General features: G+C 44.5%; 1 long non-coding RNA gene across 1 annotated transcript in view; it reads right to left on the bottom strand.

The window, feature by feature from the left end:
* Window positions 1-1135: 1135 nt before the first annotated feature.
* LOC122935862 overlaps window positions 1136-7837 on the bottom strand; it is a 30028-nt gene continuing 23326 nt past the window's right edge. Inside the window, exons 5-6 of the long non-coding RNA XR_006388841.1 lie at window positions 2196-2461; window positions 1136-1745 (exon numbers count right to left, since the gene is read on the bottom strand). This is a non-coding gene — a long non-coding RNA (uncharacterized LOC122935862). The remainder of the gene's footprint in view (window positions 1746-2195; window positions 2462-7837) is intronic.

The following is a 7837-nucleotide window of genomic DNA, read 5'->3' as shown; positions in this document are numbered from 1 at the left end:
AAAGTCAAAGGTGGACGGATGTGTTTTCTATTGTGCCAGATTGTGTCAGAGAAAACGGATCCGTCCCTATTGATTTACATTGTGTGCAGTTTGGCTCCGCTTCATCAGGCGGACAGCAAAACGCTGCAGGCAGCCTCCAGAGCAGAATGGTGACTGAACGGAGGCAAACTGATACAATGAGCGGATCCTTTTCCATTCAGAATGCATTAGGGCAAAACTGATCCGTTTTGGGCCGCTTGTGGGAGCCCTGAACGGATCTCACAAACAGAAAGCTAAAACGCCAGTGTGAAAGTAGCCTAATATAACAAAATGATAAGAAAAGTTGACATGAAACACATTTTCAAGCCATCACTGGCACCTGGCCTTAATTGCTACTTGTATGTAATACACCTGACTTCTCAGTATATGAACTGTTATTCTGTTTTGTGGCATACAGGTGCTTGATTCTCATCTTGCTTCCAAGTCAGCTCATAATTAGAGATGCATCATCTTGTACTTTATTACCAAACTTTCTGTGGTTGGGTGAGTTTTTAACCTCCGTTGGATGCATACTAATTGATGTAACAGATTCTGCATAGCGCTGATTTCATCTGAAGACATAATAACATAGTGTAGCAGCCTTGACTTCTGCCAGCTGTTTTCTGTCATCTCCATAGTGTGTATGATTTCAGTATTATAATCTTAATTAACCATCCTTGGCTGACATTCTAATATTATACTGACCTTTAGGCCTCATGCACACGACCGTTGTGTGCACCCGTGGCCGTTGTGCCGTTAGACGTTTTTTTCTGCGGCTCCATTGACTTTCAATGGGGCCGTTGAAAACTCGGCTTGTGCACCGTTTTTACACCGTGCCCGTGACCCGTGTTTCTAGGCCGTGAAAAAAATATGACCTGTCCTATTTTTTTCACGGCCAACGGTTCACAGGCCCATTCAAGTCAATGGGTCCGTGAAAATCACGGATGCACCCAAGATTGTCATCCGTGTCCGTGATCCGTGTCCGTGATCCGTGTCCGTTTTTTCCTATCATTTCAATGGCAAACTTGACTTAGATTTTTATTTCATTTTTCATGTCCGTGGATCCTCCAAAAATCACGGCAGACCCACGGAAGAAAAAACGGGCACGGATCACGGTACAACGGAACCACGTTTTGCGGGACGTTAAAAAATACGTTCGTGTGCATGAGGCCTAATAGAACTGATCCCAGAAAGATTATTAAACTTCCAGCTGAAAACTGTCTGGACATTCAACCTCCCATACACCCTCATATCCTTGCAGGGTGTGCTCCATTTATACACTCTGGGGGCATCACTCACAGTTTTTTAGGCAGTTTTTTGAACCATAGCCAGAAGAGGAATGAGAGAGGATGAGAAATATTAAAGTAAGGACTTGTACTTCTCCTTCCTTCCTGCTGGATCCACTTCTGGCACCTAAAACTGACGCAAAAACTTACGCAAAAAAACTGCGTGTGTCACTTCTCTAGGGGTGCCTTCACACATGGCAGATTTTGTTCTGTTCATCTGAATGGGGCTTGCTATGTGCTTGCCGCCAAAATAACGCCATTGAATTGAAGGGAACTGATTTTCAGTCTCAAAAATTTCTGCAACAAAATAGTTTATCTTCATCTCAGAGGTCAACATTGTCTTGCTTTTCTGTACGAGTGTCATTAGTTTTCAAAAATTTCTCATGTGAATTTTCACTTGCAGTCCTGATGTGTGGTGACACTGCTGTCTCCTACAGGTTTCTGAAAAATAAAATAAAAATTTTCTTAGACCAGTTCACTGCAACAACCCAAGACCAGTGATGGTCAGTTCGCAGTGTTTGCCAGCGAACACATGCGGGTTGCCATCTTTAGTAAGGTAGACATATCCGTCCGCCGATTTACAGGTAAGCCCTTAAGCCCAAATGCAGTCACCGGGAGCAGGCAGTTCCGAGAACAGCCGCCGGGGGCCTTCATCGGGGTGTTTCTCGGAACTGCCTGCTCCCGGTGACTGCATTTGATTTCAGACCGGCTCCCGGCACAGGTAAGGGCTTACCTGTGCATCGCCGGACGGGTGAGTCTACCTTGCTAAAGATGGCAGCCCGCATGTGTTCGCTGGCGAACACTGCGAACTGACCATCACTGTCTAAGAATACACTGCAAGCCAACGGCAAATATGTGGATCCTGCTTTCTTTAGATGAGTGTTTTCCAACCTCTTCAAGCCAAGCTCCAGCCGTGTTCTCCCGAAGAAAGCAGTTATAAATGTTAACAAAATGTGGAGTCTATGTCAGCAGTTCTGTCAGATTTGACATGCAGGGCTGCTCATGTTCTCCATTCTGAAGGTAGGAGAAGAAAATGCCATTCCTAGCGCAATAAGCCAAAGGTTGTGATAGAGTGTTTTCCCAGAAGCATTGTGGGACATCTAGGTGTCCTTGGACAAACTAGTCCTCTTGGAGAGATCTTAACTGGGCACCCAATCCTAGGAAAAAAAAAAAAAAAAAAGAGTCCAGAAATTTCGCCATTTTGAAATAATTCGTTAAACCACAGACTGACAGCAATGTTTTTATAGCCTTTTCCAGCTTCATACGACTCTATAACGCATCTTCCAAAAGTTATTTCCATCGAGTTGCGATTCAGGATTTGTGTGCTTTTATTTAATAGAGAAAGCAACTGTAAAACCTGCACCTCCAATGTCATCTCTTTAAGGCCTATTGCACACAACCGTATTGCTTTTTCAGTGCTTTGCAGTCCACAAAAAACTGATCCGCAAAAAATACGGAATACATCCGTGTGCATTCCTTTTTTTGCAGAACTGAACATCTGGCCCCTAATAGAACAGTAAGCAGTACTATCCTTGTCCGTTATGGGGGCAATAATAGGACATGTTCTATCTCTCAACGAAACAGAAAAACAGAAAAATGGAAACGGAATGCATACGGAGTACATTCAATTTTTTTTGCAGACCCGTTAAAATGAAAAAAAAAAATAACGGAACGGAAAAAGTTTGTGTGCATAAGGCCTAAAGAGGTTATGCAGTGCTAGTATACTGATAACTTATCCTCAGGATAGGTCATCAACATTAGATCTGTAGGGATCCGGCATCCGGGTCCCCCACTGAGCAGCTATTTGAAGAGGCTACAAACAGTCTAAGGCCGAATGCACATGACTGTAGTTATGGTCCGCATCTGAGCCACAGTGCTGTCCGCATCCGTTGCTCCGTTCCGTGTCCCGGAAAAAAAAATAACATGTCCTATAGGCATGTCTACAATGGGCCGCCCGTTCCGTTAATTACGGAAGGCAGACGGGCGTCTTCCATTTTTTGCGGCACAGTCGGGTGCATGAGGCCTAACTTGTAGAGGTGGTGTAGTGTAACTACAACAGCTCATCTTATTGGCTGAGTTCACACTTCAATTATTTGATCAGTTATTTCCATCAGTTATTGTGAGCCAAAACCAGGTGCGGGTCGAAAACACAGAACAGGTGCAAAACTTTCCATTATACCTTACCTCTGAGGAGGCTTCACTACTGGTTTTGGCTCACAATAACTGATGGAAATAACTGACCAAAATGTGAACTCAGCATTAGGGCTCATGCACACGACCATTGTTGTTTTGCGGTCCGTTTTCCACTGATCCGAGGTTTTTTTCTCTCTGATTTAAGTCCTCTTCTGTTCGTATTTGATCCGTTTTTTGTTGATAGTATACAGAAACAGTAACTTATTAATCACCAAACACATGAGCAATATGGGCTGGGCATTGCATTTCTACAGTATGGAGCTGCAAAATACGGATGACATACGGATGTGTTCCATGTGCGTTACGTATTTTTTGAGGACCCATTGACTTGAATGCAACCTTGGACCGTGATTTGCGGACAATAATAGGACATGCACAACTTTTTTGCGGCCCGGCCATGCGGACAAACGAAAACGCAATGCACACTGAGTAACTTCTGTATTATCTATTATCTATGTAATTATCACTTATCTATGTAATGCATAGGCACAGATCCTAGACTATATACAGCACTGTGGTGACAAGCTGGATCCACAGGAAGCTCCAAGCGTTTTCTCCTGACCAGGGGCACGTACACACGGATGAGCCCAACCGGTTCCCCTGCCCATGAGCCATCTCCAGCCAGTACCCTACCGCACATGAACTCATGGACAGAATCAAGCGTGAAAGCACTCCCCCTAATAAGGATATTGATTCCCGTGGTATCCGTACTGCCCCCACCTGAGACCACTCCGAGGCAAGATGGTTGTAAAACACACCAGATAGCTATTTCAGGTTGATTGCCCCTCATCAGTACAGAGCAGAGGGTAGTGGCTTAACTGGCTGAGAGGCCTAGGTTAGGATTTGAAGGGTACTATTTCTCCTTACTGAGAGAGCACCCTAATCAGGATGAGTAGGCTTAGAGGCCAGTCGTGCTCCTCTGGAGTTCTGAGAAGAAAGGGATGCAAATGAGCTCTCAGCCAGCCTAGCCTCTGATGTCACCAGATATAACGTAGCTTCAGATGGCATCCAAGGCAGAGCCTGATAAGAGCTAATTAGCATACCTTCTTCATAGGACAACTCTGTAATTAGTATTTCCACATAATCTTATTTCCGGGAAATTACTTTGTAAATACAGAACGGTCTACTGGCTAATGTGTTATGCCTTATTCACACTGTCAGTGTTCAGTCAGTGATTTTGAGCCACCGTCTTATTACTAGTTATAGATGGCAAAAATGTAAGATCATTTTTTGTGCCGCTTTTGACCTCATGTCAGGTTCAGTCCGTTCTGGTACACTTATGTAATTTTCAGCACTTTGGTTCTCTTAGTGTGTCCTTATTTTCTTGATTGTAGAGCTGTCTTCAGCCTTTTCCTTTCCCTGCTGGTATTTTAAAAGATCTTTATTCCTCCAAATTGGTCTCAGCGGTCTCTAAAATGCTTTTATGATCATTATAATCAGGATTCATCTCTACTTATTCATTTTAAAAGGATACATTGATTATATTACTGCGTTATTTCTGACAGTTCTAGGTTATTAATAACTCTTTGTTATATCTTGTAGATCCTTTAAGAAGATCGGGGAATTTCCATTATATTTCCATCATTGATCTAGCTAGCTGTCATCTTGCCTATCTATGACTGGTGATGAGGCCATTTCTCACAGTTCTTCATGCGTGCACATGTATGTGGCTGTCTGAGAGGCTGTGTGCGTGAGATTATGGTTCCTTACGATTCCTTATACTCCCCGTCCCAAGCACCCTCAGACCATCACAGGATAGGTTTCCACATAGCAGCTGTGATGGGGCTGCCACATGCGGCAAAAACCTCACCTGTCCGCCATAGCTAAAGGTTGCATAAATTTGTGGGTTAAGGCAGGTAGTATCTTCAAAAACAGTCATTGCCCTCAATGAGTGGGCAGGATGGTCAGCTGCATCACAGCCACTACATACTACCGGCCTAAAGGGGTTTTCCAACACCAGAAACAGCTGATAATCATATAAAATAAGGAAAGTAGTCATACTCGCCTTACTAACCTCATGCTGCACCCCTGCCAATGTCTCCCTTGTGTCCCAGCAATGATGTGGACATAAACATGTGACCACTGCAGCCAATCCCTGGCCATAGTAGTGGCGGGTCAACAGCACTGAGGTCACTACTGCAGCCTGTGATTGGCTGCCTTGATTAAAGGTCGAGTTGACACTACATCTCTAGAGCTGTTAGAACAGAGACCACCAGGAGGCCCAGGGAACTGTCAGCATGGAGTGTCTCTCTTGTACTGTGCCTGCGCTGGCTACTGAAACGCACTGCAAAGGTGCCAGACTAGGAGAAGTCAAAGTCAGGTTTAATCATCTTTACCTCTAGGAGTAAGGGAAACACCCCTGTTGCTCCTAGAGGCTCATTTGCATAAATTAAAAGTTCCGTTTTCTCAGAAATAAAGCCACAGATGGGGATGAGACCATGACTGCTAGTTTCTGCTGACCTGTGCACACGTCGCAGGTCAGCCTGTTTCACTACAATGATTCTGGTGACAGAAGCACTCTAAGGCTGGGTTCACAAGGGCATCACATTTTGGCTCAAGATGCGTCCTGGGTGCATTGCGGCAAACCCGCACGAGTAGGTACCCAATTGCGGGATAAAAAACTGAATGTGGCACCCAGACCCGAACTTCTTCACTGAAGTTCAGGTTTGGATTCAAGGTTGTGTAGATGTAATTATTTTCCCTTATAACATGGTTATAAGGGAAAATAATAGCATTCTGAATACAGAATGCTTAGTAGAAGTTCAATTGAGGGTTAAATTATTATTTTTCTTAAATAAAAAATTAACTCTCCTCCTCCAATTGATCGCGTAGCTGCCGGTCTCCTGTTCTTTCTTCAGGACCTGTCAAAGGACCTGTGGTGACGTGACTGAGCTCATCACATGGTCCAATCACATGGTCCATCACCACGGTGATGGACCATGTGATGTGACGTCACCACAGGTCCTTTAGCCGGCAGCTCATGATTAAAAAAGTAAGAAAAAATCTGCAAATACGCGATCAAGAGGAGGAGGTGAGGTAATTTTTATATATTTTTTAACCCTCAATTGACCTTCTACTAAGCATTCTGTATTAAAGAATGCTATTATTTCCCCTTATAACCATGTTATAAGGGAAAATAATACAGTGAATAGACTGTAACCTTAGCAACCATGCGTGAAAATCACAACGCATCCGCACTTGCTTTTGGATGCTTGCGATTTTAACGCAGCCCCATTCACTTCTATGAGGCCTGCGTTGCGTGATAAACGCACAATATAGAGCATGCTGCGATTTTCACGCAACGCACAAGTGATGCGTGAAAATTACCGCTCATGTGCACAGCCCCATAGAAGTGAATTGGTCCGGATTCAGTGCGGGTGCAATGCGTTCACTTCACGCATTGCACCCGCGCGGAAATCTCGCCCGTGTGAACCTAGCCTTAGGGTGCATTCACACGTCCGCAATTCTGTTCCGCATTTTGCGAACGGAATAGCAGACACATTCATTTCTATGGGGCCACACGATGTGCTGCCCGGATCCGGAAATGCGGATCCGCATTTCCGGGTCCGCAACTCCGTTCCCGAAAAAAATAAAACATGTCCTATTCTTGTCCGCAATTGCGGACAAGATTAGGCATTTTCTATTAAGTGTCAGCGATGTGCGGTCCGCAAAATGCGGAACGTACATTGCCGGTGTCCGTGTTTTGCGGATCCGCAAAACACACACGGATGTGTGAATTAACCCTAAGAACCCAGAGCCAGAGCTAGATTAATATCCTTATACTATAAAAAAAACACATCAATAAGTTAAAATTCCAAAAAGTTAAAGTCACTGGACTTTCCAAGCACTTTTGACATGTCATGGCAACATATCGAAGATTTTGATAGGTGAGGGTCTGAGATCAGGTTTGAGACCCTAAACTATGGCTTTACCAGGAAAAGGGCCCTCTAAGTAAACTAGTAAGTTGATCAAACAGATATGTATCTTTAACCCTACAGCGTTGGCTGGGTCTTTAAAGATGAGGGTGGCCTGCTGTTTCTCATAGCAGACACCTGCAGCTAATGTCCGCAACCAGCAGTAATGCCGATCGCGGACATTTAACCCCTCAGATGCCGTGATCAATCCTGACATCTGAGTGCGTGAAACTCCGGAAGTGCACGCTTCCGGTGATGTTTAGGCTCCCCTGTGCGGCGATCGGAGGAGCCGGAGCGTGTATGCAGAAGCCCCCGTCTTTGTGAATGACAGGAGGCTGCTGCAGATATTTCCTATGGAGCCCTTGCCTGTAATAGGGCTCCATAGGAAACTAGCAATTTTCTCATAGAATCTAATGATTGCTTGTT

Source organism: Bufo gargarizans, chromosome 4 (genome assembly GCF_014858855.1).
Source record: "Bufo gargarizans isolate SCDJY-AF-19 chromosome 4, ASM1485885v1, whole genome shotgun sequence".
NCBI lineage: Eukaryota > Metazoa > Chordata > Amphibia > Anura > Bufonidae > Bufo > Bufo gargarizans.
This window is presented reverse-complemented; position numbering and strand designations above follow the sequence as displayed.